At 41.6% G+C, this 25,284-nt stretch overlaps 1 long non-coding RNA gene across 13 annotated transcripts in view; it reads right to left on the bottom strand.

The window, feature by feature from the left end:
- LOC147357622 (uncharacterized) overlaps positions 1 to 25,284 on the bottom strand; it is a 150,841-nt gene that overhangs the window by 50,716 nt on the left and 74,841 nt on the right. For 2 of the 13 annotated variants that reach the window (XR_015141486.1, XR_015141471.1), the window contains exons 3-4: positions 24,893 to 24,988; positions 8,897 to 9,146 (exon numbers count right to left, since the gene is read on the bottom strand). The exons of 7 other annotated variants lie outside the window; for them this stretch is intronic. This is a non-coding gene — a long non-coding RNA (uncharacterized LOC147357622). Of the gene's footprint in view, positions 1 to 4,034; positions 4,359 to 8,896; positions 9,147 to 24,892; positions 24,989 to 25,284 lie in introns of those variants that run through there. 4 more of the 13 variants (XR_015141487.1, XR_015141477.1, XR_015141488.1 and 1 more) reach the window with 2 other exon arrangements.

Raw genomic sequence — 25,284 nt, forward strand, 5'->3', positions numbered from 1 at the left:
TTAAATATCTTCAAATGTGGCACATTGTCATCTTTAGAGGGTGGATTTCTTGTGGGAAGGTATTAAAAGTTTTCCTGAAGCTGCATCCCATGTATATGGTGGGCAATCAAGCTGGGGGAATATTGTTTTGGAAATAATGTGCATATAAAGGAATTACACTGGTTTTCTTATATGGTTTATAAACTGAATCTGACCACAGTTCCAAGAGGCTTCTGGAGCAAATGCTGCCATTTAAAAGTATACGCATGGGACAACCTCTAGGGGTGGGATGGGTGTGAGGGAGAATCAAGAGGGAGAAGACATACATATACCTTTGGCCAGTTCGTGTTGATATATGGCAGAAACCAACACAATATTGTAAAGCAATTATCTTCCAATTAAAAATAAATAAATTTAAATTAAAAAAATTAAAATACACACATAGTCTGCTGAGGAGAATGCTCAGAAGGGATCACAGATTGTAGTACGTTTGTGGGGAAGAGAATACAGCATTATTTCATGGTCACATTTTATAATCACCTTCCCTGAAGTAGCTGAGAGTGCCTGGCAGAGGAGAACGACACACCCATGAGTTCTTCGGACAGTGCAAAACCTGAGGTTCACATCTCTCGACTTGGACCCTTTAGCTTCTGTACAGCTTTAGCTTATGGTCATTTCCCTAATTTTTTCAGAATTGATTAAGCACCTATTGGGCTTCTGGATAGGTACTAAGGATTAAAGTTTACTAAACTAAGATCCCTTCCTGCAGGACCACACACTCTAAGAGGGAAGACAGACAAGCAGTCACAATACACACACACACACGCACGCAGGTGAGTACTGCTGTAGTCAGATGTATCAGGCGTGGCTAGAGCTGGGAGGGTCCTGTGTATACACAGCATGCTCAGCATGTGGACTTATCTTAGAGGTGATAGAGACCCACAGAGAGTTAAAGCTGGGAAGTAACAGGCTCCCATTTCCATTTCTCTTTTGTTCTATCTAGCCCTATCTGATGCCTGGCCTCCTTGTCTTAAGGACTGGCCAAATCTTAGACTCCCTATCCTAGCCCTGAGCACAACTGAAACACCATTGTGCTTTTTCTTCATCTCTCTCCCTTATTAAGAGGCTCTTTGGCATAGAGAGAGAGGGGAACTCTTTCCTGAGTCCTGCCTCCAGGAAGATTTAGGAGGTGTGATATATTAGAATTTAAATTATAAAAGGTTTGGGATTGGCTTAAAGAGAATTTTTTTTTTAAAAACTTACAATGTCTGAGTCTGTTCCAAGGGCTGTGAACCATGGCAGGCTTCCAGTGGCCCCAGGTAGCACCCTCTATGGTTGCATTACTTACAACTGGTAATAAATGGCTTTGACCAAATTTAGCTGAATAGAATGCTTAAGTGCATAAAGATGGGCAGACTGCTTCTGGTTGGATATCATTGATCATATCAGTAGCAATATTGCATACATGGAATATCCTGAGACAAGGAGCCTAGAGTGGCTTTATTTCTACCTTACTGCTTTGCCTCTGTGACACAGAGGCAGGAGTACCACTTGTGCCAACACACCGTCATTGAAATAGATCCGTTTGTTTGCTATGCGCATACAATTATCCTGACTCTGAGTGTTCACTCTGGGTCAGAGCACCTAGAAGTATCTAAATGAGACGTAGGGAACTGCAATTGTCTCCTCAGAGCTGAATTGTCTAGTGGCTTTGGCATGTGTGAACCATTCTGAGTGGTCATGATAACAGCATCTCTTAGAAGATTGACTCTCAACCTCAGACTTGTACCACATACGTTTCAGGTGGGTTACAAGTATAGCACTTGTGGATAATTTGCTCAAGCTGGTAGAAAATTTAATTGGAAAACATCTAGAGAGGTTATCTCTAGAATGCAACCCTCATCATATCCTTTCCAGTATGCTTTAGAAAAGTGTAGTCATAGGGAATTTGATAATTTCTGAACAGTCCCTGAAGAATGTACAATATATGCTAATTTATGTTGATGTCATGAGTGTCCCCATGGAAAAAAAAGGTTGAGAACGACTATGCTAGAAAATGACACTTGGTACAAACACAGGTGTACCATGTACGCAATTCAAATGGAATTTAGTCATTGTGAGGTGAAAAAAGACTACATAATGATGGGGTCTTTCAGGAAATGGGTCTCAAGCCTATTTTTTGAGGCTGGTGTCTGTTACTGGATCCAGAAGAACAGGGTACATGCCAAGTAGTTCATTTGTCCCATTATTATGTAGTCTTTAGTTACCTGGATTAGGCCTGCAGGTTTCCCATTGGCTCTGTTTATCTCTGAGCAGTTCCTGGGATTATGAGGGATTACAAGTAGACGTGATGGAGGTCATTAGTATAGGGAATCAAAATTTGTTGAACATCTACTATGCGCTGGTGAAAATGTTAGTCACTCGTCATGTGAGACTCTGCAACCCCATGGACTGTAGCCTGCCAGGCTCCCCTGTGCATGGAATTCTTCAGGAAAGAATACTGGCATGGGTAGCCATTCCTTTCTCCATTGGATCTTCCCCACCCAGGAATCGAACCCAGGTTTCCCTCAATGCTGGCAGATTCTTATTGCAGGGAATCCTCCAAATGCTGGAAGTATATAAATTAAACACATAAATAATTTAATCCTCACAATAATCCTATAAAGTGGGACTTCCCTGGTAATCCAGTGGTTAAGTATCTGCTTTCCAACGCATGGGACACAGATTTGATCCCTGATCAGGGAACTAAGATCCCATATGCCATAGGGCAACTAAACCCATACACCACAATCAGAGAAAAGCCCACAGGTCGCAACAAAAGATCCCACTTGCTGCAACCAAGATTTGATGGAGCCAAATATTTTTTTTAAAATTCTACAAGGATTTACCCCCATTTTACAAATAAGGATTCTGAGACATAACTGGCCCTCTAGAGTCAAATCTTAGAAATATAGAGGAGTAATTTGAATCCAGATCTTTCTGAATCCCCAAATCCTTGCTTCTTTTCTGCTTTGTTGCTGTATTCAGTTGCTCAGTCACGTCCGAATCTTTGTGACCTGCAGCACACCAGGCTTCCCTGTCCTTCACTATCTCCCAAACCCATGTCCATTGAGTCGATGATGCCATCCAACCATTTCATTCTGAGTGTGTACCTTTTATATGGTGGCTATGCATAGTGGGGCACATACATTCTCAGTGGTACCCTTGTAGGGGGAGGATTGGACCCAGTGTAAAATTCAAAGTCTTGGGACCAGTTTCAATAATCAGGGCCAAGTAGTGCTTATTCACAACAACATCTAATGGAATACAAGGGTCAAATCATGTGAAAATGCCAATACTTGACCATTTTTCATCTCTAAAAATGGAAACTTCATTCAACCTAATAAAAGTAGGATCATCAGTGCTAACCACACTTAATATTTCTCACACATAGGACTGAAATAAAAATCTGGCTATTAAAATGGAAAGAGAAAAGGTCATTCACTTTGGTTCCCAAAGTTGTGTATCTACGGCTCTAGGCCACCTGACGGGGTCACCCACCTTGCAACATCTGCAGAATCAAGCCTCTACAGTGAGAAAGAAGGGGAGAAGTGACCTCCAGCCCACTCATCACATCATCGGCTCTGAGATATGTGGTATAGTTTCTCTGCAACTAAAATCACCTGGCTTGCTTTCCAGCCCCGTGTCCCTCTAGGCTTCGTGGAAGGCTAGTGACCCAATGTTACAGGCTGAACTGTGTCCTTCAAGGAGATGTGTCCTGACACTGTGGAACATGACTTTATTTGGAAAGGTGCTCGTTGCAGCTTCAATTAGTTAAGATGAAATCAGACTGGAGTAAACGGGGCCTTTCATCCAGTATGGCTGGTGTCCTTCAGAAGAGAGGACATGCACAGGGACTAGGTGGCCGTGTGACAAAAGTGAGGCATCCATAAGTCCAGGAGCACCAAGCATGGCAGAAAACACCAGGAACGAGGAGAGGCAAGGAAGGAGCATCCCCTACACATTTCAGAGGACCTTGACTTCAAAAGTCTAGAACTGTGAGGTCAAACATCTGGTTTAAGCCTCCAGTTTGTAGTTCTTTATTTGTGGAAGTGCTAGCAAATTGTGATGCTCACCTGTGAGGCTCCCTATCTACCCCCTTCTCCTGTTATCAGTTAAGGAGATGAAGCAAATGAAGTATTAGTTCCTCAGTCATGTCCGACTCTTTGTGACTCCATGGACTGTAGCCCACCAGGCTCCTCTGTCCATGGGATTCTCCAAGCAAGAAGACTAGAGTAGGTTGCCACTCCCTTCTCCAAAGGATCTTCCTGACCCAGGGATTTAACCTGGGTCTCCTGCATTGCAGGCAGATTCTTTACCATCTGAGGCACCAAGGGAACCTGAAATAAATAAAACTACTGTATAAAAAGGCAAAACTTAGATTTCAGAAAATAAGTTCACTAGACTTATTTCCAGACTGTTCTAAAGAGTTTTTTTTAAACCCCAAACCATAAGTTTGAGGGCTACATATGCAGACTGGTGTCTTCTTAGCAGGAGGGTTTTATTCAATTTATGACAATCTACAAATTAGATTTACTCTGAGCCTAAGTCATGACTACATGAATTCTGAACAAATGGGCTGCTTTCCCACTGAATGACAAGTTAAGGGAAGTCAGCAAGGTCTTTTCTGGTGAACTGGGATTGGCTTTCACACCATCAGCAATTAATCTGAGTTATGTTGAGTTGATAATGTTTTGGGGGAAGCACATTATTTTTATGCTCTTATCATCACTAGCAACCAATCCAGGATTCCTTCATCAGGTGAGTCAATCATTAGCTGGATCCAGACACAAGATGGTCACGCACAGATTTACCCACTGTTTATTGAGTATATGCCATAAATATCAGACACTGGTCCAAAGACTTTGACTGCATGATTCCATCACCTCTGCACCACAATTTCAATACACAGTTACTTTCATTAAAACAAAACTAAAATAAAACTCAGAGAGGTGAAATGACTTGCCAAGAGTTACACCTCCAGTAAGAGGATAATGGTGAGCTTTGGATGAAAAGATCAGACATGGTGATAAAAGAGGGGATAGCTCCCAAGATGTGCCTCACCTGGAGCGTTTGAGAAAATCAAGGAGCACGGAGAATACTGGGGACCAAGAACTGGTACTCATGAACCACGGGATATAAGAGGTCTGGAGTAGACCCCCGCCACCCCCCATAGCTGTGATCATCAGAGGTCTGAGCTTGGAGGCAGAAGATCTGCTGTTCAGCTCTATTGTCTACTGGTCTTGTGTCCATGGGCTAGAAACTAAATTTCCCTGGCCTCATTGTTCTAGACTGCAAGATGGGAACAACTATACTCACAACAGCACACATACAAATACACAGCAGACATTAGGTCATCAGTAAAATTTAGCTTTCTGTCTTCTTTCCCAATGACACACAGCTTGGGCTAGCCCAGAGATAAAGTCATGTCTTTCTGAGAAACACTGTGATGCAATGTGCTGTCACAAACTTGATTTTTCAAACACAGCCATTTTGTTTTACTGTTTTAAATGATGAATAAAATAGTCTCAAAAAAATCACTCATTCAGTCACCAGATACTGTTTATATATATATATATACACCAAAATTCTATATATGCCAAGTATGGCTGGATCAGAGACAAGGAATTAGAAGATACTGCTGGCAATGGCACCCCACTCCAGTACTCTTGCCTGGAAAATCCCATGGGTGGAGGAGCCTGGAAGGCTGCAGTCCATGGGGTCGCTGGGAGTTGGACACGACTGAGCGACTTCACTTTCACTTTTCACTTTCATGCATTGGAAAAGGAAATGGCAACCCACTCCAGTGTTCTTGCCTGGAGAATCCCAGGGACGGGGGAGCCAGGTGGGCTGCTGCCTATGAGGTCGCATAGAGTCGGACATGACTGAAGTGACTTAGCAGCAGCAGCTCGTCATTGAGAAACAGTCTTTAGCCCTTCATTGAAGCAACAAGGATATATATCTTTTTAGGAGTCTTTTCTGATATGTATTTCCTGGTGACTCAGATATTAAAGAATCTGCCTGCAATGAAGGAGACCAGGGTTCAATCCCTGGGTTGGGAAGATCCCCTGGAGAAGGGAATGGCAACCCACTCCAGTATTCTTGCCTGAAAAATCCCATGGACAGAGAAGCCTGGTGGGCTACAGTCCATGGGGTCACAAAGAGTCGGACACAACTGAGAAACTAACACACACACACAGTCTCTTCTAATATATATTTCTATGCATATATAATCATAGGGAAGGTATGTTTTTGTTTCAATTGCTTCTCATCATTATTTTCTGAATGCTATTCCTTTATGTGTGTGTGGGGAAAGTCATGCTTCAGCCTCAAGGCCTTTGCATTTCCCTGTATACCTTCATGGCTGGCTTCTTAACTTTCTCAGGCCTCTAATCAAATGTCATATTATCAGACACCTTCACAGAGAGGCCTCCCTGACCACTTGTCTAAAATACTCTCTCGGGACGGCTCTGCTTGTCCAGTGGTTAAGAATTCACCTGCCAATGCAGGGGACATGGGTTCAATCCCTGGTTTAGTAACTAAGACCCTATACAGTGTGGGGCAACTCCACAACTACTGCAGCCGGAGTGCCTAGAGCCCATGCCCCACAGCAACGGAAGCCACTGTGACGCGAAGCCCACGCGCTGTAGCTACAGAATAGCCCCAGCTCACCACAACTAGACGAAGCCCGCACTCAGCAACAAAGATCCAGCGCTGCCAAAATAAAGTTTAAAAAAAATGCTTTAAGTAAACAAACTACTCTCTCACTACTTGTCTTTCTCTTCCCTTACCATTGCAAATTGACCCATGGATTGTTCATTCTTCCCAACCCAGGGATCAAACCTGGGTCTCCTGCATTCCAGGTGGATTCATTACCATCTGAGCCACCAGAGAAGCCCTAGATTGTACATTACCTAACATTATCTCATAGGTGCCTTTATTTATGTGCTGTGCCATGCTCAGTCGCTTAGTCATGTCTGACTCTTTAAGACCCCATAGACTGCAGGCCCCCAGGCTCTTTTGTTCATGGGATTTTCCAGGCAAGAATACTGGAGTGGGTTGCCATTTCTTACTGCAGGGGATCTTCCTGACCCACGGATTGAACCTGCGTCTCCTGTTTTGGCAGGCAGATTCCTTAACCGCACCACCTGGGAAGCCCCACCTCTTATTTAGTGTATCATCTGCATTTCCAGCCCCCTGCCATGGCCACTAGAATGCAATCAGCATGAAAGGCAAGGCTGCATTTTGTTCTGACATATCCCCCCAAACCTAGAAAAGTACCAGATCCATTGTAAGTACTGAGCAGATGTGCCGTGTTCAACATTTCTGTTGACTATAAAATAAATCATGTAGCTTCCCTTGCATTTCCAGAGTCACAAAAAATTTGCCAGTGAATACCTCCCCCACCAGCTTTACTCACTTTACATTTCCCTCAATATGCAGTAAACCTATGGGCATACTTTATAACTTTTGGTAAGCACTGTCTTCCCTGCCCACCCGTGAGCCCCTGCCCTGTTCCCAGAGTGTGCACCCCTTAATCCCTGAGAGCAGGGGTATCTCAGAGCATCTCCCAGAAGATGGCTTCTGTCTCTCTCCATCTGTATCTCCAGTACCAAGTTGTATCACAGGGATCTGTAGGCAGTTTTGCCAACAGGCTTGTATTTGCTCCCCAAATTCGACTAATAGCTGTGAATGTGCAAAGGAAGGAAAAGCAAAAAGTTTGATGTGCAATGAATCAAAATTGACTTGGCCTACATTCTGGCATCCTTCCCCAAATCCACCTGAGACCTCCCACCTTGCTATCATTATCTCTCATTAGAAATGACTCAGGAAGCACAAGGTAAGCAGTTCCAGGATGCTGATTGGATTGGTGGGGCCGTGTGGATAACAAGCCGTATTTCTCTCTTTCTCCTCCTCTCTCTGACTGGCTGTGTAGCAGGACCATTAGTGAGAAATGTTTAGCAGTTAGCAAGAAAGTAATTAGGTCCAGAATTGCACATCAGCAACATTTCTCTACTTTCAAATGGCCAGCACTGAGGATTTTACAATTTATACCTTGGTGCTAAATTAGATCAGATGTCTTTAGCATCTTAAGTTTTAGAGTTTGTTTGTTGTTGTTGTTGTTTTTCATATAATTCAAGGTTCTTCCATACTACCAGAATGCTACTGGAGGCAGTCACAGTTCTTAGTTCTATTCCTCTCCTTTCAGGAATTTGCTATGTATAAATAAGCATATGTGTATTGTACACTATTTTTTTCTCCCCCTCTGTAAATGGAAGCATTTATTCCACACAATATTCCACTATTCCACACATCATTTTTTGCCCTATGATTTGTCTTGTGGCTCTCCAATATACACAAAGAGATGACCTCAGTTTAAAACCACTACCTGGTATTCAATTCCATGAATGTATCATATTTTATTTTATCAAGCCCCTATCAAGGGATATTAATTTGTTGCCATTTCTTTGCAATTACAAACAATGTAATAAATCATTTCACACATGTGCGAGTGTATCACCAGGAAAAATTTATAGAGGTGAAACTTCTAGGTCAGAGGATGTGGACTGTTTACATTTTGATATATCATTACATATGCTCCTCTGTAGGCAAGCTGGCAACAAACCCTCCCATACAATTTGGGCAAACACAGGTGAGACTGACTCCCTTCCTGCACCATCATCAGCCTTTTCATCTTTGACAGTCTGATTGGCAAACACATTATTTCATGGTTTCCATTTGCGTTTCTCATCTATTTAAACACTATTTATATTTCTGTGAAGTTGTCAGTTCATGACTTTAGTCTATTACTGTTCTGGGTTATTGGTCATAGGACTTTTAACAAGAAAGTCTGTATGTATTAAAGAGGTTAGCCCTTTGGAATATGGGAATATTTTCCCCAGTTTTTATTCATCTTTAAGTTTTATTTACATTTCATTTTGTGTTGTGCTTAGTCACTCAGTCGTGTCCAACTCCTTGAGACTCACTGGACCGTAGCCCACCAGGCTCTTCTGTCCATGGGATTTACCAGGAAAGAATACTGGAGTGATTGTCATTTTCTCTTCCAGGGGATCTTCCCAAGCCCAATGTTTGGGCTTCCCAGGTAGCCCAGCAGGTAAAGAATCTGCCTGCAATACAGGAGACACAGAAAATGAGAGTCTGATCCCAGGGTGAGGAAGATCCCCTGGAGGAGGAAATGGCAACCTACTCCATTATTCCTGCCTGGAAAATCCCATGGACAAAGAAGCCTGATGGGCTATGATACAAAACACAACTGAATGACCAAGTACACTGCATGAATACCATATTTCATTTACATGCCCAAAAACGTAGTTCCATGCATCACTTCTCCATCCTGATATTTTTAAAGAAACTTTTATATTGGAGCCTACTTGATTAACAATGTTGTATTAGTTTCAGGTTTACAGTAAAGTGATTACAAATACATGTATCAATTATTTTTCAAATCCCTTTCCCATTTAGGTTCTTACAGAAGATTGAGCTGAGTTCCCTGTGCTACACAGTAGGTCCTTGCTGGTTCTCTATCTTAAATACACCAGTGTATACATGGCAGTCCCCAACTCCCAAACTATCCCTCCCTGGTAACTGTAAGTTCATTCTCTAAGTCTGTGAGTCTGTTTCTGTTTTGTAAACAACTTCATTAGCATCGTTTTTCAAAAATAATCTGCATATAAGTGATATCATATGATAGCTGTTTTTGCTTAGTATGATGATCTCCAGGCCCATCTTCTTGCTGCAAATGACATTATTTCATTCTTCCATTCTGAGATTATCTGAAATTCTTAGGTATTTTAACTTCTTCCCTTGTTGTCATTTAAAAAGGGATATTTTCGTCTATTATATTTTCTTTAAACTTTTTATCATGAAATATATTATGAAAAGATAATTTATAAAGGCATAATAATAAAATAGCTGTCAAATGTCTACTATTTAGTTTAATAAGTAGAACATTACTTAGAAAGTTGAACTCCCCATTTATATTTCCACATCACATTCTTCTCATTCTTTCTTAGAAGTAACCATTGTCTGCATTTGGTGTGTATCATTGCTATACATTTTTAAAGTATTTTTACTACATTAGGATGTATTAACACATGGAATTGTTTTGCATATTTTTAACCTTTGCATACATGTGTTCTTCTGCATCTTGCTTTGGCTGCCCAATATGTTTGTGAGAATTAATATATACTGATATGTATAATTCTAGTTCATTCATGTACATCCTCCTGGAAATGTACATTTAGGGTATCCCTTTTCTCTTTTTCCTACTTGAAACAATGATACTAGGAACATTCTTGTACAGATCTCCTTGTACACAGGGAGAGAGGTTCTTTGGGAGTGGAACTGAATGCTGGTGGGGCAATTCACCAAACTTACCAGATAGTGTCAAGTTGTGTTGAAAGTGCTATGCTTCTACCAACTATGTTCGGCAGTTTCCTATGTCCCACATCCTGGCTTTCACTTGGTATCATAAAATGTAAATTTTTTTCCCATCTGAGGGGTATTCAAAGTATTACACATAATTGAATTTCTGTTAGTGAGTTGCAGCATCTTTCATATGCTCATTAACAGTGTATCTGACTTACATGCTTAGTCACATCTGACTCTGCGACCCCATGAACTGTAGCCCGCCAGGCTCCTCTGTCCATGGAATTCTTCAGGCAAGAATACTGGAGTGGGTAGCCATTCCCTTCTCAGGGAATCTTCCAGATCCAGGCATCGCAGGCAGATTCTTTACCATCTGAGCTACCAGGGAAGCCTCATTAACAATATAGGTTTCTTTTTAAAAATTAATTGCTTATTCATATCTTTTGCACACTTTTTGATTTGTGTTATGTCCATTATATTATAAAAGTGTCTTGTTAGGAAGGTTGTTTTTTGACTTTGTATATGAATTATGTATCATGTGCATGCATGCTAAGTCACTTCAGTCACGTCCAACTCTCTGCAATGCCATGGCCCACCAGCTCGTCCATGGGATTCTCCAGGCAAGAATACAGGAGTGGTACCATAGTGGTATATGGCATGGTGCCATGATGGTATCGCATCTTTTAATATTCTCCAAGCCAGGCTTCAGCAATATGTGAACCGTGAACTTCCTGATGTTCAAGCTGGTTTTAGAAAAGGCAGAGGAACCAGAGATCAAATTGCTAACATCCGCTGGATCATGGAAAAAGCAAGAGAGTTCCAGAAAAGCATCTATTTCTGCTTTATTGACTATGCCAAAGCCTTTGACTGTGTGGATCACAATCAACTGTGGAAAATTCTGAAAGAGATGGGAATACCAGACCACCTGATCTGCCTCTTGAGAAATTTGTATGAAGGTCAGGAAGCAACAGTTAGAACTGGACATGGAACAACAGACTGGTTCCAAATAGGAAAAGGAGTTCGTCAAGGCTGTATATTGTCACCCTGCTTATTTAACTTATATGCAGAGTACATCATGAGAAACACTGGACTGGAAGAAACACAAGCTGGAATCAAGATTGCCAGGAGAAATATCAATAACCTCAGATATGCAGATGACACCACCCTTATGGCAGAAAGTGAAGAGGAACTCAAAAGCCTCTTGATGAAAGTGAAAGAGGAGAGTGAAAAAGTTGGCTTAAAGCTCAACATTCAGAAAATGAAGATCATGGCATCCAGTCCCATCACTTCATGGGAAATAGATGGGGAAACAATGGAAACAGTGTCAGACTTTATTTTTCTGGGCTCCAAAATCACTACAGATGGTGACTGCAGCCATGAAACTAAAAGACACTTACTCCTTGGAAGGAAAGTTATGACCAACCTAGATAGCATATTCAAAAGCAGAGACATTACTTTGCCAACAAAGGTCCGTCTAGTCAAGGCTATGGTTTTTCCTGTAGTCAGGTATGGATGTGAGAGTTGGACTGTGAAGAAGGCTGAGCACCAAAGAATTGATGCTTTTGAACTGTGGTGTTGGAGAAGACTCTTGAGAGTCCCTTGGACTGCAAGGAGATCCAACCAGTCCATTCTGAAGGAGATCAGCCCTGGGATTTCTTTGGAAGGACTGATGCTAAAGCTGAAACTCCAGTACTTTGGCCACCTGATGCGAAGAGTTGACTCATTGGAAAAGACTCTGATGCTGGGAGGGATTGGGAGCAGGAGGAGAAGGGGATGACAGAGGATGAGATGGCTGGATGGCATCACTGACTCGATGGACGTGAGTCTGAGTGAACTCCGGGAGTTGGTGATGGATAGGAAAGCCTGGCGTGCTGCGATTCATGGGGTCGCAAAGAGTTGGACATGACTGAGTGACTGATCTGATCTGATCTATAACAGGTGGACCTTGATTACTCTTTCACTGAGTGTATACAATTCATGTCTCACTTCCAGTGCAGAAGGGATGGTGTGCTGCTTCATAAACTAGATCACAAGAGGCACCATGGCTTCCTGCTGTCTTGCATTTTCTCTGGAAACCAGCTACTATGTTCAGGTAACTCAGTAGAGAGGCCCATGTGGGAAAGAGCAGGGACCAATGTTCAGTGAGAAACTGAGGCCTCCTGCCCACAGCCATGTGAGTGATATAAATCTTCCAGGCCCTGACAAGCCTTCAGATGCTTGTAACCCTGGCCAACAACATGACCGTCACCTCTTGCGGGACCCTGAACCAGAACTTCCTGGCTGAGTTGTTCCTGGATTCCACCCCTCAGAAACTGTATGAGACAATAAATGTGTATTGTTTTAAGCTACTAAATTTTGGGATAATTTGTCACGCAGCAAGAGATAACTAATACATGTATCTTCCTGAACTGCTTTACTGTTTGTCATGGTGTTTTTTCAGTTTATCCTCTTGTGTTACTTAAGAATCATAATATTGTCTACATACAATGATAACGGTCTTGGCTTTTTAAAAATCACTTTACTGCTTCCCCATCAAGCCTGTTGCCCCATATAGGATGAAATTCATGAATTTTGTTATGCTAAGAACATCTATTCATCTATTCTCATCTTATTAACAGTATTTTAAAAATCAATAATGATATTGAACTCTTCAATTTCCTTTAAAATATCTGAGTATTATGATTTTTCTGCTGAATTATTTTAATAGGACTGTACTTTTGCATTAATATTCATAGGTGAGAGTGATCTTATTTTGCTATCTATTTGCTCGTGAAATATTGGCTAAGTCTGAGGTTTTTGTGATCTAGCTGATGTTTTTGTAATCAAAAGATTTTCTCATTTTTTTCTATGTCCTGCAGCAGTGTAAATCAAAGTAGGAAAACTTTTCCAACAAAAGGTCAGAGAATAAATATATTATGCCTTGTTGGCTGAATGGTCTCAGTCCCCTGATATTCAACTTAGCAGTATAGTGGGAAAGCATAAACAAATGAGTGTGACTGTATTCCAATAAAACTTTATTTATGAAAAGAAGAGGTGAACTGAATTTGGTCCATGGCCCATTCCTTGGTATAAATCTGTTTTCTCAAAATTTAATGGGTGTGCAATCTCCAAGGAATCTTGTTAAAACCAGATTTTCCTTCAGTAGGTTTGCAGTGGAACTTGAGAGTGCATTACACACTAGCTCCCAGGTGACACACATCTGCTGGTCCTCAATCACTCTGAATAACAAGGCTTTAAATAACACTGAAACCATCTGTTTTTAAAGTTTGGTTGAATTCATTTGTGAAAATATCCAGGTCTAGTTCTTTCAAATTTGTATCTTATGAATATTGGTACTTTTAAACTTTTGATGTTTCAGGAATTAGCTTTGGCAATTTATAGTTTCCCAGAAAAGTATCCATTTTCAACTAGATTCTCATATTTTTCTGCAAACAACTGAGCAAAGTAGTTATTAATTATTTCCTTCTCTATTTGTGGTTATTTATTCTTATTTCTTAATTTAAACACTTGTGCTTTGATTTGTTGTTGTTGTTTAATCACAGTCATGTCCAACCTTTGTGACCCGATGGATTGTATGTAGCCATCAAGGTCCTCTGTCCATGGGATTCTCTAGACAGGAACACTGGAGTGGGTTGTGTCTCCTTCTCCAGAGGATCTTCCTGACCCAGGGATCAAACCTATGTCTCCTGCACCAGCAGGAGGATTCTTTACCACTGACCCACCAGGGAAGCCCTATATTAGGCAATATTTTATCTATTTTATTTTACTTTTCTAAAGGTTTATTTTTTTAAAACTTAAAACATAGTTCATTTACAATATTAACAGTGGGTGTACAACATATTGATTCACTATTTTATAAATTATACTCCATTTATACAATCTTAGCTATATGTCCTGTGCTGTGTAATATAGCCTTGGATCTTTTTTATTTCATATATAGTAGCTTATACCTCTTAGCCTCCTTCCCCTATCTTGCGCTTCCTCCCATTATTTCAAAAAGACACATGCACTTCAGTGTTCATAGTAGCATTATTTATAATAGCCAAAATATGGAAGCAACCTAAGTGTCCATGAACAGATAAGTGGATAAAGAAGATGTAAAATATTACTCAGCCATCAACAAGAATGAAATTTTACCCTTTGCAATGACACAGATGGTTCTGGAGGGTAATATGCTTAGTTAAATAAGTCAGACAGAAAAAGACAAATACTGTATGTTACTGATCTATTTCTAGAGTATATTTATTTATTCTACTCTTTCTGGTTTTCCTTTTAAATTTCTGCTTTTATTTTTATTTTGGCTCTTCTGGATTACTTTTTCTCCTGACTTCTTGAGTTCTCCCTGACTTCTTGAGTTTCATAGTTAAGTCAACCTTTTAGAATCTTTCTTTTATTAATATACACAATATTAAGCCAGGAATATTCCACTGAGTTTTGCTCTAATTTTATCACACACCATAGAGCTTGGTATTATTTTGTACATAGGTATCAATTCTTACTTGATTGTTTCCTTGACTCAAGAATTATTTAAAGTTTCTAAATTTCCTAGATGGTAGTTTTCTTTTTTCCCAGTTTTAATTTTATTACTTTTGACCAAAGAATGTGGTCTGTAATAAAATTCTCTTGGTCTATTATTAACTCAGAGAGGCCTAAAAAATCTCTCTCTACTGATGAGTTTCTTGTAATTTCTGTAGACTTTGTTTCTGGAACTTGAAGCTGCATTATTTAGTGCATACAGAGTCATGGGAATTTGTCATTGTGGATCATAGCTTATATCATTTTGGTGTGTCCTCTTCAACTTGCTCAGAGCTTTTCAGGTAACTATTAGTCCCTGGTCCTAGGCTACCTTGTTTCTCGACTCTTCTCAAGTAGAATATCGGGCACCTACTGACCTGGGGAGTTATTCAGTGTCATACTTTTTGCCTTTTCATTTGGACAAAGATTCATGACATTGTACAGGATGCAGTGGTCAAGACCATCCCCAAGAAAAAGAAATGCAAAAAAGGCAAAATGGTTGTCTGAGGAGGCTTTACAAATAGCTGAGAAAAGAAGAAAAGCTAAAGGTAAAGGAGAAAAGGAAGGATATACCCATTTGAATGCAGAGTTCCCAATAGCAAGGAGAGATAAGAAAGCCTTCCTCAGTGATCAGTGCAAAGAAATAGAGGAAAACAATAGAATGGGAAAGACTGGAGATCTCTTCAAGAAAATTAGAGATACCAAGGGAACATTTCATGCAATGATGGGCACAATAAAGGACAGAAATGGTATGATCCTAGCAGAAACAGAAGATATTAAGAAGAAGTGGCAAGAATACACAGAAGAACTGTACAAAAAAGATCTTCATGACCTAGATAATCACGATGGTGTGATCACTCACCTAGAGTCAGACATCCTGGAATGCAAAGCTACGTGGGCCTTAGGATGCCAGCAAATTTGGAAAACTCAGCAGTGGCCACAGGACTGGAAAAGGTCAGTTTTCATTCCAATCCCAAAGAAAGGCAATGCCAAAGAATGTTCAAACTACTGCACAATTGCACTCATCTCACACACTAGCAAAATAATGCTCAAAATTCTCCAAGCCAGGCTTCAACAGCATGTAAACCATGAACTTCGAGATGTTCAAGCTGGATTTAGAAAAGGGAGAGGAACCAGCAATCAAATTGCCAACATCCAATGGATCATCAAAAAAACAGTGAATTCCAGAAAAACGCCTTCCTCTGCTTTCTTTACTACACCAAAGCCTTTGACTGTGTGGATCACACCAAGCTATGGAAAATTCTTCAAGAGATGGGAATACCAGACCACCCGACCTGCCTCCTGAGAAATCTGTATGCAGGTCAAGAAACAGCAGTTAGAACCAAACATGAAACAATGGACTGGTTCCAAATTATGAAAGGAGTACTTTTCAAGGCTGTATATTGTCACCCTGCTTATTTAACTTCTATCAGAGTACATCATGCAAAATGCTGGGCTGGATGAAGCACAAGCTGGAATCAAGATTGCAGGGAGAAATATCAATAACCTCAGATGTGCAGATGACACCACCCTTGTGGCAGAAGGCAAAGAAGAACTAAAGAGCCTCTAGATGAAGGTGAAAGAGGACAGTGAAAAAGTTGGCTTAAAACTCAACATTCAGAAAACTAAGACCATGGCATCTGATCCCATCACTTCATGGCAAATATATGGGGAAACAATGGAAACAGGGAGAGACTTTATGTTTTTGGGCTCCAAAATCAGATGGTGTCTACAGCCATGAAATTAAAAGAAGCTTGCTCCTTGGAAGAAAAGCTATAACCTAGACAGAGTATTAAAAAGCAGAGACATTACTTTGCCAACAAAGGTCTGTCTGGTCAAAGCCATGGTTTTTCTAGTAGTCATATATGGTCAGAGTCAGAGTTGAACTATAAAGAAAGCTGAGCGCTGAAGAATTGATGCTTTTGAACTGTGGTGTTGGAGAAGACTCTTGAGAGCCCCTTGGACTGCAAGGAGATCAAACCAGTCAATCCCAAAGGAAATTTGTCCTGAATATTCATTGGAAGGACTGATGCTGAAGCTGAAGCTCCAATACTTTGGCCACCTGATGCGAAGAGCTGACTCATTGGAAAAGACCCTGATGCTGTGCATGATTGAAGGCGGGAGGAGAAGGAGACGACAGAGGATGAAATGGTTGGATGGCATCACTGAGGACTCTAAGGACGTGAGTTTGAATAAGCTCCAGGAGTTGGTGAAGGACAGGGAGGCCTGGCATGCTGCAGTCCATGGGGTCGCAAAGAGTCGGACATGACTGAGTGACTAAACTGACTCTGAATGAGGCTTCTTTAACTTTCCTTAGCTTATATATTTTTTAAAATTTCTTTTTAATTGGAGTATAATTGCTTTACACTGTTGTGTTAGTTTCTGTTGTGCAGTGAAGTGAATTACCTATACATCCTCTCCCTTCCACCTCATCCTCATCACACCTCTCTAAGGCATCACAGAACAGTGAGCTGAGCCCCCTGTGCTCTACAGCAGCTTTCTACTAGCTATCTATTTTACTTATGCTAGTGCATATATGTCAGTGGCACTCTCTCAATTTATCCCACCCTCCCTGCCTCCTCTATGTGTCCACATGTGTGTTCTCTACATCTGTGTCTCTATTCCTGCCCTGGAAACAGGCCCATCTGTACCATTTTTCTAGACTGTATATATATGCAATACAATGTGATATTTGTTTTTCTCTTTCTGACTTGCTTCACTGTGAACCTAAATGTCCAACAATAGATGAATGGATAAACAAGATGTGGTACATATATACAATGGAATATTAGCCATAAAAAGGAACAAAACTGGGTCATTTGTAGAGATGCAGATGGGCCTAGAGACTGTTATACAGAGTGAAGTAAAGTCTCTATTTTTGATGAGGCTTCCCTACAGGCCCTGGGCATTTCTGGCTTCTGAAAAAAGTGAATCAAGACCCCTAGGTCTGACAGACGTTTGCCAACCTAATCTGGCTCCTGGCGTGGCAAGGTAGTCACAGTATTACTTCACATCCATTCCCTACTCCCCAAATTCAGTCATCCCTATTGGCCCAGACCATACAACAATAGGAAAAGGAGTACGTCAAGGCTGTATGTTGTCACCCTGCTTATTTAACTTATATGCAGAGTACATCATGAGAAACGCTGGACTGGAAGAAACACAAGCTGGAATCAAGATTGCCAGGAGAAATATCAATAACCTCAGATATGCAGATGACACCACCCTTATGGCAGAAAGTGAAGAGGAACTAAAAAGCCTCTTGATGAAAGTGAAAGTGGAGAGTGAAAAAGCTGGCTTAAAGCTCAACATTCAGAAAATGAAGATCATGGCATCCGGTCCCATCACTTCATGGGAAATAGATGGGGAAACAGTGGAAACAGTGTCAGACTTTATTTTTCTGGGCTCCAAAATCACTGCAGATGGTGACTGCAGCCATGAAATTAAAAGACACTTACTCCTTGGAAGGAAAGTTATGACCAACCTAGATAGCATATTCAAAAGCAGAGACATTACTTTGCCAACAAAGGTCCGTCTAGTCAAGGCTATGGTTTTTCCTGTGGTCATGTATGGATGTGAGAGTTGGACTGTGAAGAAGGCTGAGCACCAAAGAATTGATGCTTTTGAACTGTGGTGTTGAAGAAGACTCTTGAGAGTCCCTTGGACTGCAAGGAGATCCAACCAGTCCATTCTGAAGGAGATCAGCCCTGGGATTTCTTTGGAAGGAATGATGCTAAAGCTGAAACTCCAGTACTTTGGCCACCTGATGCGAAAAGTTGACTCATTGGAAAAGACTCTGATGCTTGGAGGGATTGGGGGCAAGAGGAGAAGGGGACAACAGAGGATGAGATGGCTGGATGGCATCACTGACTCAATGGACATGAGTCTGAGTGAACTCCAGGAGATGGTGATGGACAGGGAAGCCTGGTGTGCTGCGATTCATGGGGTTGCAAAGAGTCGGACACGACTGAATGACTGAACTGAACTGAACTGATACAACTGTATTTCTGCCTCAATTTCCCTTCCAACCTCAGCTCCAAGTCTGCCTTGCCTCAGACTCCATCTGCTTGGCCAGAGCTTGGGGTCTTCACAGCTTGCTGCATTGACCTGGCCTGGTAGACTGAACTCCTGCAATAATACTGTCAACAAAACTTTGAAAATTATCTCAATTTCTTCCCGAGCTTGTATTGTCTGTTAGCATGGACCACTCCCTCTCCCACTGTGACACCTGCATGATGCGTACCTGAGCTGTCCATTCCCTCTGAATACAATGGACCCACGACTTGCTCTTTCCGGGGACAGCCGTGGCAACCAAGCCATCTCACCGGGTTCTCTTCACTGTTCTTTGTAACCAGAGAACAATCTAAGTAATAGGGATGTCTAAGTGATTTATCCCTTGCCTAGGTTTTGACTAAAAACTCTTGGATCTGGCAAATAAGTTTTGGGTATATTACATCTTCTATTTTCCTACAAAATTCATTTGTGACAGTAAGTAAAATTTTCTCATACAACCTGCAGGAGACTGTTGCCATTAGCCTTAGTAAGTTAGGTCTTTTTGACTCTTCAATTAGTTATAATCTTTACTTCTATCTTATTTGTAACCTTTATTTCTCCTCAAAAAGCAAGAGACTGGCAAAGTATTACTGTCCCTGCCCAAAATGACACAAATGCAACAATGATAATAATAATGGCTTACACTTTTTGAACACTGTGTAGTTTCTGTACTTTACAGAGATGTCAGTTAATTATCACTGGATTCTTATCAGGTAAATTATAAGTTGTTATCATCATCATCCTCATTTTATAGATCAGGAAACTGACTCAAATAAATTGAGTAAGAAATTTAAGGTTATATAAGTTAAAAGTGGTGGAACAGAAAGGATACCAGGTCTGTGTAACTCCAAAGACTATACCTTTATCCATTATTCTATGTTGCTTACTAACCAATTTTCCCCAAAGCCAAGGAGATTAAATATGTTCTATTGGTTGATAATTTTATGTCCTAGGATGAACTCCATATTACGAAAAGCAAAAGTTTTGGAAGCAAAAGTTCCTGGTCTTTTCCCCAGATTATATTCTAAGAATCAAAGTAATAATAGCAATTTATCAGTTATAGGGCACACAGATGTTTTAAATAACAATTTTATATGTTTACTCTTGGATTTTTAAAAAGCCTTTGCATGAATATAATTGTATTAATTCATGTTTAGAAGATCTTAGAGACTCAACATTATTTCATCTATTACCTTTGAACTAGTTCCCTTATAGGACAGTGAAATAGAATAAGTTATTCTAGCTGCTGTAAGAAACAACTTTCCAAGCTCCAAAGGTTTAAAAAATAAAAATTTGGTTTTGCTCATATAGATTCAAATCAAATGTGCTTCTCAGGCAAACTTCCACCAGCTTCTTTAGGGACCTAGGCTCCTTACTCTTGGGCTTCCCAGGGGGCGCTAGAGGTAAAGAATCTGCCTATCAATACAGGAGACTCAAAGAGACATGGGTTTGATCCCTGGGTTGGGAAGATCTCCTGAAGTAGGAAATTGGCAACCCACTCCAGTTGGACAGAGAATCCTGGAAGACTACAGCCCATCAGGTCACAAAGAGTTGGACACAACTGAGCACGCATGCAATCAAGGTTCCTTTTTCTATGGCTCCATCCTCTACTAAGTCCTGCTGCTGCTGCTGTTAAGTCACTTCAGTCATTTCCGACTCTGTGCGACCCCATAGATGGCAGCCCATCAGACTCCCCTGTCCCTGGGATTCTCCAGACAAGAACACTGAAGTGGGTTGCCATTTCCTTCTCCAATGCTTCTCTTCAAAGTGAGAAGTGAAAATGAAGTCGCTCAGTCATGTCCGACCCTCAGCCACTCCATGGACTGCAGCCTTTCGGGCTCCTCCATCCATGGGATTTTCCAGGCAAGAGTACTGGAGTGGGGTGCCATTGCCTTCTCCGACTAAGTCTTGAGTCATCGCCGATCAATATCTCCATTCAGTAGAGAATCGGAAGAGGATGTGGAAGAAGTTTTGTTTTTGCTTTTTTTAAAGGAGAAGCCTAGAAAGGGTGGAAATCTCTTCTGTATATTTCATTGGCAAGAACTCAGACTCACCGTCCCAGGTACCTATAAAGGAGGTTAGAAAAGCTAGTCTGCAGCTCTGATCCCAGAGGGAAGAGAAAGTGTATTCTATGCACACAGCAGGCTCACCCTGACACTTTGAGAACCTCACCAACTTTTTATTTGTAATGAATAGAGTCCATTCAGATTTCACTTTCTCCCATTTGAGATCTTTGCATGACTATCACTTCAATTTCTTAATTGAATTCTTCCTTTAAATACGTGTGCTGGTTTTAAAAATTTGTTGACTTTGTTTCGTTCTCTTTTGCTTAAGAGATGGACCTTTCTTCTTCTTCACCTGCATGTAGGTTACACTTCGTGACTTCACTGCTGGTGAGTCGAATAGAGTAGAAATCATTAGATGTCACTTCTAATACTAGGTAACAAGAAGACTGCGCATTCTGTCTTGGGTACACTTCCCAAACCTCTGAGTCACTTGTTCTGAGAGAGGTCAGCTGTACTCTCACAAGCAGTGATGGTATGAGGGCACTCGGGCAGCCTACAGAGAACTGTGGGGGATGCCAGCAAGCATGTAAGTGATCTCAGAAGGGGATCCCTCCCCCAGTCAAGCTTGGAGTTAACTGTGACCCCAGCCAATGCCAGGACTTCAACTCGCAAGAGACTCACAGCTAAACTGCTCCTGGATTTCTGGACCACATACATAAATGTCTACTGTTTTAAGCCTCTGAGTTTGAAATAAAAGGTGACATGCAATAGATGACTAATATAATGCATTTTAAAACCTGTTGTATTTTAGCTCCTATGCTATCATGTGGGTCCAGGCATTCTTCCAGAGACAGTAGAACCGTTCTTAAACTTCACTCTTATTTATGTGCAAATCTCTCAGAGTTGATGCTAAGTATTGGCTGTTGGCTCCAGGACTGTGTACTCTGTCGCTGGATCCATGTATTCGTGCAGCTGCTGGAGATATATGAGAATGCTCCATTGCTTCCTGTGTGCAAAGTTTCCTCTCAGAGAGGTGTGCCATGCTGGAGAAGTGTGGTGCTGATTTTTAGTTTCAAGTATGTTATTCGAACATTTGAGTATGTTAAACTGGGGTTTCATCACATTCTTAAGGAACTCCATTCTCTTCTATAGAGTTGGCCAAAAAGTTTGTCACATTTTCCTGTAATATCTTATGGAAAAACTCCAACAGATTTTTTTTGGCCAACCCAATATTTGGGTTTTACTGGTGTCTCCCATGACCCCATAAAGCCCAGTTCATTCATCTTTCTAAATTAAGGAGCATCACAGAGATGAGAGAATCCATTCTGATTCTGGCCTTGGTTATGGGGGGAACTGCCATTTTTCTATCACGTTCTATTAGCAAGCAGTTTGTTTCAGTTCTCACATTTAGGTTTCATATCAGTCATGCGAGGCCCATAGTCATTGCATCAGTTTTATAGTTGGAGCAAGGTAAAGAGCTATGAGGCAGGACAGGCAGAATTTAATCGCAAGTCTGTGACTCCAAATTTCATGCTTTATCAATGAAATCTTCTAGAGCTCCCTTTTCTTATAGGCACAGAGCTATTACATAGTTTATACCAGAAGAGAAAAAAAGAAATTTTCCAGTTGAAACTCAAATGGTTACATCTGAATGTGGAACTTAAACTTCTGTATAAACCCACTGATGGAAGCCTGGCAGGGGCTGAACAACTCGGACTTGGTCTTTTATTTTTTTTTCTTTTGGTAATATAATTACCTTCCAAATTTTTACTTATAAGTCTCTTAGGGCTTTTGCCTTAAAAGAGATCTCAAAGATGATAGAATATATCTCCTTTACTTTATAGATACACTTACTACTTGGCCTTGTTTCTGGAGTTAAAAAGTCATCTCTTTCTTCCTCAGCCCAAGTAGACCTGAGCCACTCTGTAAAGGAAGCTGGAGTGCAGACACAGGCTGTAGGGAGAACCACATGGGGCTGTCTGTAGAAGTGCTCTATGCATTTCACTTCAGGTCTCCAAACGCCAGCATCCAAATACTACTCTTGCTTATAGGGTACCATAACTCTTACTCAGTGTTCATTCTCAATTTCCACTGGCACTGGGAGGGCACGTGACTGGCCAACAGGAGAGAATTCCATGATGAGGTGTGCAACATCCATACGATGACAACTCAGTACAGCTCATTGACGCCTCATTCTGTCAATGAACTTGAGATTGGACACACACCCGGTGCTTGGAGACAGCATTAATGCATCAACTCTAAATACTCATTTGCATGCAGAATACATTTAGAACTATTCTGAGCTGAGAATAAAAAGAACCAATACATATTTAATGATGCTCAATAGCACTAAATATATTAATATTGATTTCTGAAGAAAACACCTATTGACTCAGATTTCTGGTCCCTTGAAGTGTATTGTCTGCTGGTTCCAGCAGGTTTCCTTGCCCTATATAATGACCAGCTCTGTGACCTTCAGCTCAGAGGAAGACCCCCAAATCTTTCTTCTTAAATGAACATTCTGTGGAAGTTAGAAACTGGTAGGAAAGCTCCACGTGGGGAGAGGGACTAAGATGGCCTTCCGCATTGAGTGGAGCTATCAGACCTGGGAAGCAATGATTTCCAGGCTTTGTACTAGAACATGGACTGTGTCTGTAGGGGGCCTGCTGTGGGCAGGGCATTGGAATTCCACAAGCAGCGTTCTCAAGAAGGGCTGAAAGGGAGGAGCTGTGGAGTGATTGCCCTAGCTGACCGCAGGGAACTGTGTGGATGACTCAATGATTTTTCTTTTCCGGGTATGGTGGGATGAACTGGAGACAATTCCCAACACCTTGGGAACTCTGCCCTGGCACCCATGTTAGTTGGGCTAATGCACAAACCCACCAGCCAGAGAGGTAAAATCTGAATCTCCTCTGAGGTCTTTAGAAATTGTTTTATAATTTTAATATGATATGTTCCCATTCACTTGATTCTAATTTCCCCTGATTCTAATACATTTTTGCCGGATTCAGCATGCCTTCTCTGACAAAGTCTGACTTTTGTGGCATTCTGAGCAGTCTCAGGTGCTGGGTTCAGGTCGCAGTCTCCCCTGGAGGCATGGGGATTCCCAGTACCTCAGCTGCTAAAGAGACTGCCTGCAATGCAGGAGACCCTGGTTTGATTCCTGGGTTGGGAAGTTCCCCTGGAGAAGGGATAGGCTACCCACTCCAGGGTTCTTGGGCTTCCTTGATGGCTCAGATGGTAAGGATTGGCCTGCAATGCTGGAGACCTGGGTTTGATCCCTGGGTTGGGAAGATCCCCTGGAGGAGCGCATAGCAACCCACTCCAGGATTCTGGCCTGGAGAATCCCCATGGACAAAGGACCCTGGTAGGCTACAGACATGACTAAGCACAGCACAGAAATATTCGCTGCTCAGACCTGCCTTTAAAAGAACCACCACAAGGAGAGCACCTGCCTGCCAACCTCCAGATGCTGCACCTGTGGGTCCTCCCCAGTGATGGTGCCAAGACCACTGTCCCTGCGGGGTGTGCCCAGCCAAGGACTGATCACAGGAGGTGACAGAACAGGGCTGTTTCTGCCCAGGGCAGTCCTCCCCTAGTGAACCTGTGGTTGGGGCTCCCATCAGCCTGCCTGAGACATTCTCTGTGCTCTGGGGCCACTTGAGTCTTCCCACCTCACCCTCGTCTCTTCTCGTTCTCCTTTCACAGGTGTCAGCCCAGAATGGTGATCTCAAGTCTGCCCCTGCTTATTTGTGCTGCCTTATCATGTACACGAGTTACCTCCACTAAATCTCTTGCAGGTTTCATTCTGTTTGGCATCTGCTTCTCAGAGGGCCTGCCCTGGTACAGCCCCCTTTCCTGGCCCCCGCACTCAGCATCCTTGCTCACTTTCTCAGGCATTCACGCCTTACCTCTCTCCAGTCCACCTTGGTCCAACCATCCCCGTGGCTACCGCTTTCAGCTTGTTTCTTCCATTCCAGCACCAGGCCTCCGGAACTCCACACCCCCTGGCAAGACAGCCCAACCCCCGTAGGTAAAAGAAGCAAATACCAAAAGATCAGGGATGACAGAAATTCTAGTAGCCTTTCCTAATGCTAGTACCACCAGTGTGGAAGAGTGGACTCACAGTCATTTACCAACACCTTCACGGACAGTTACACTTCAGAATGCAGCGTATTTTTAATTTTAGAAAGAAGGCGATATGTTGAATATTAGGTAATATACCCTTAAACCAGTAATATTTCTACAGCAAGCATAAAATTTTTCACTAAGGTGAAAAAATCAAGTAAAAAACATTTTTAAA

The sequence above is a fragment of the Bos grunniens genome, chromosome 15 (genome assembly GCF_055505025.1).
Source record: "Bos grunniens cultivar Pamir isolate PY7600 chromosome 15, Bosgru_T2T1.0, whole genome shotgun sequence".
Classification (NCBI taxonomy): domain Eukaryota; kingdom Metazoa; phylum Chordata; class Mammalia; order Artiodactyla; family Bovidae; genus Bos; species Bos grunniens.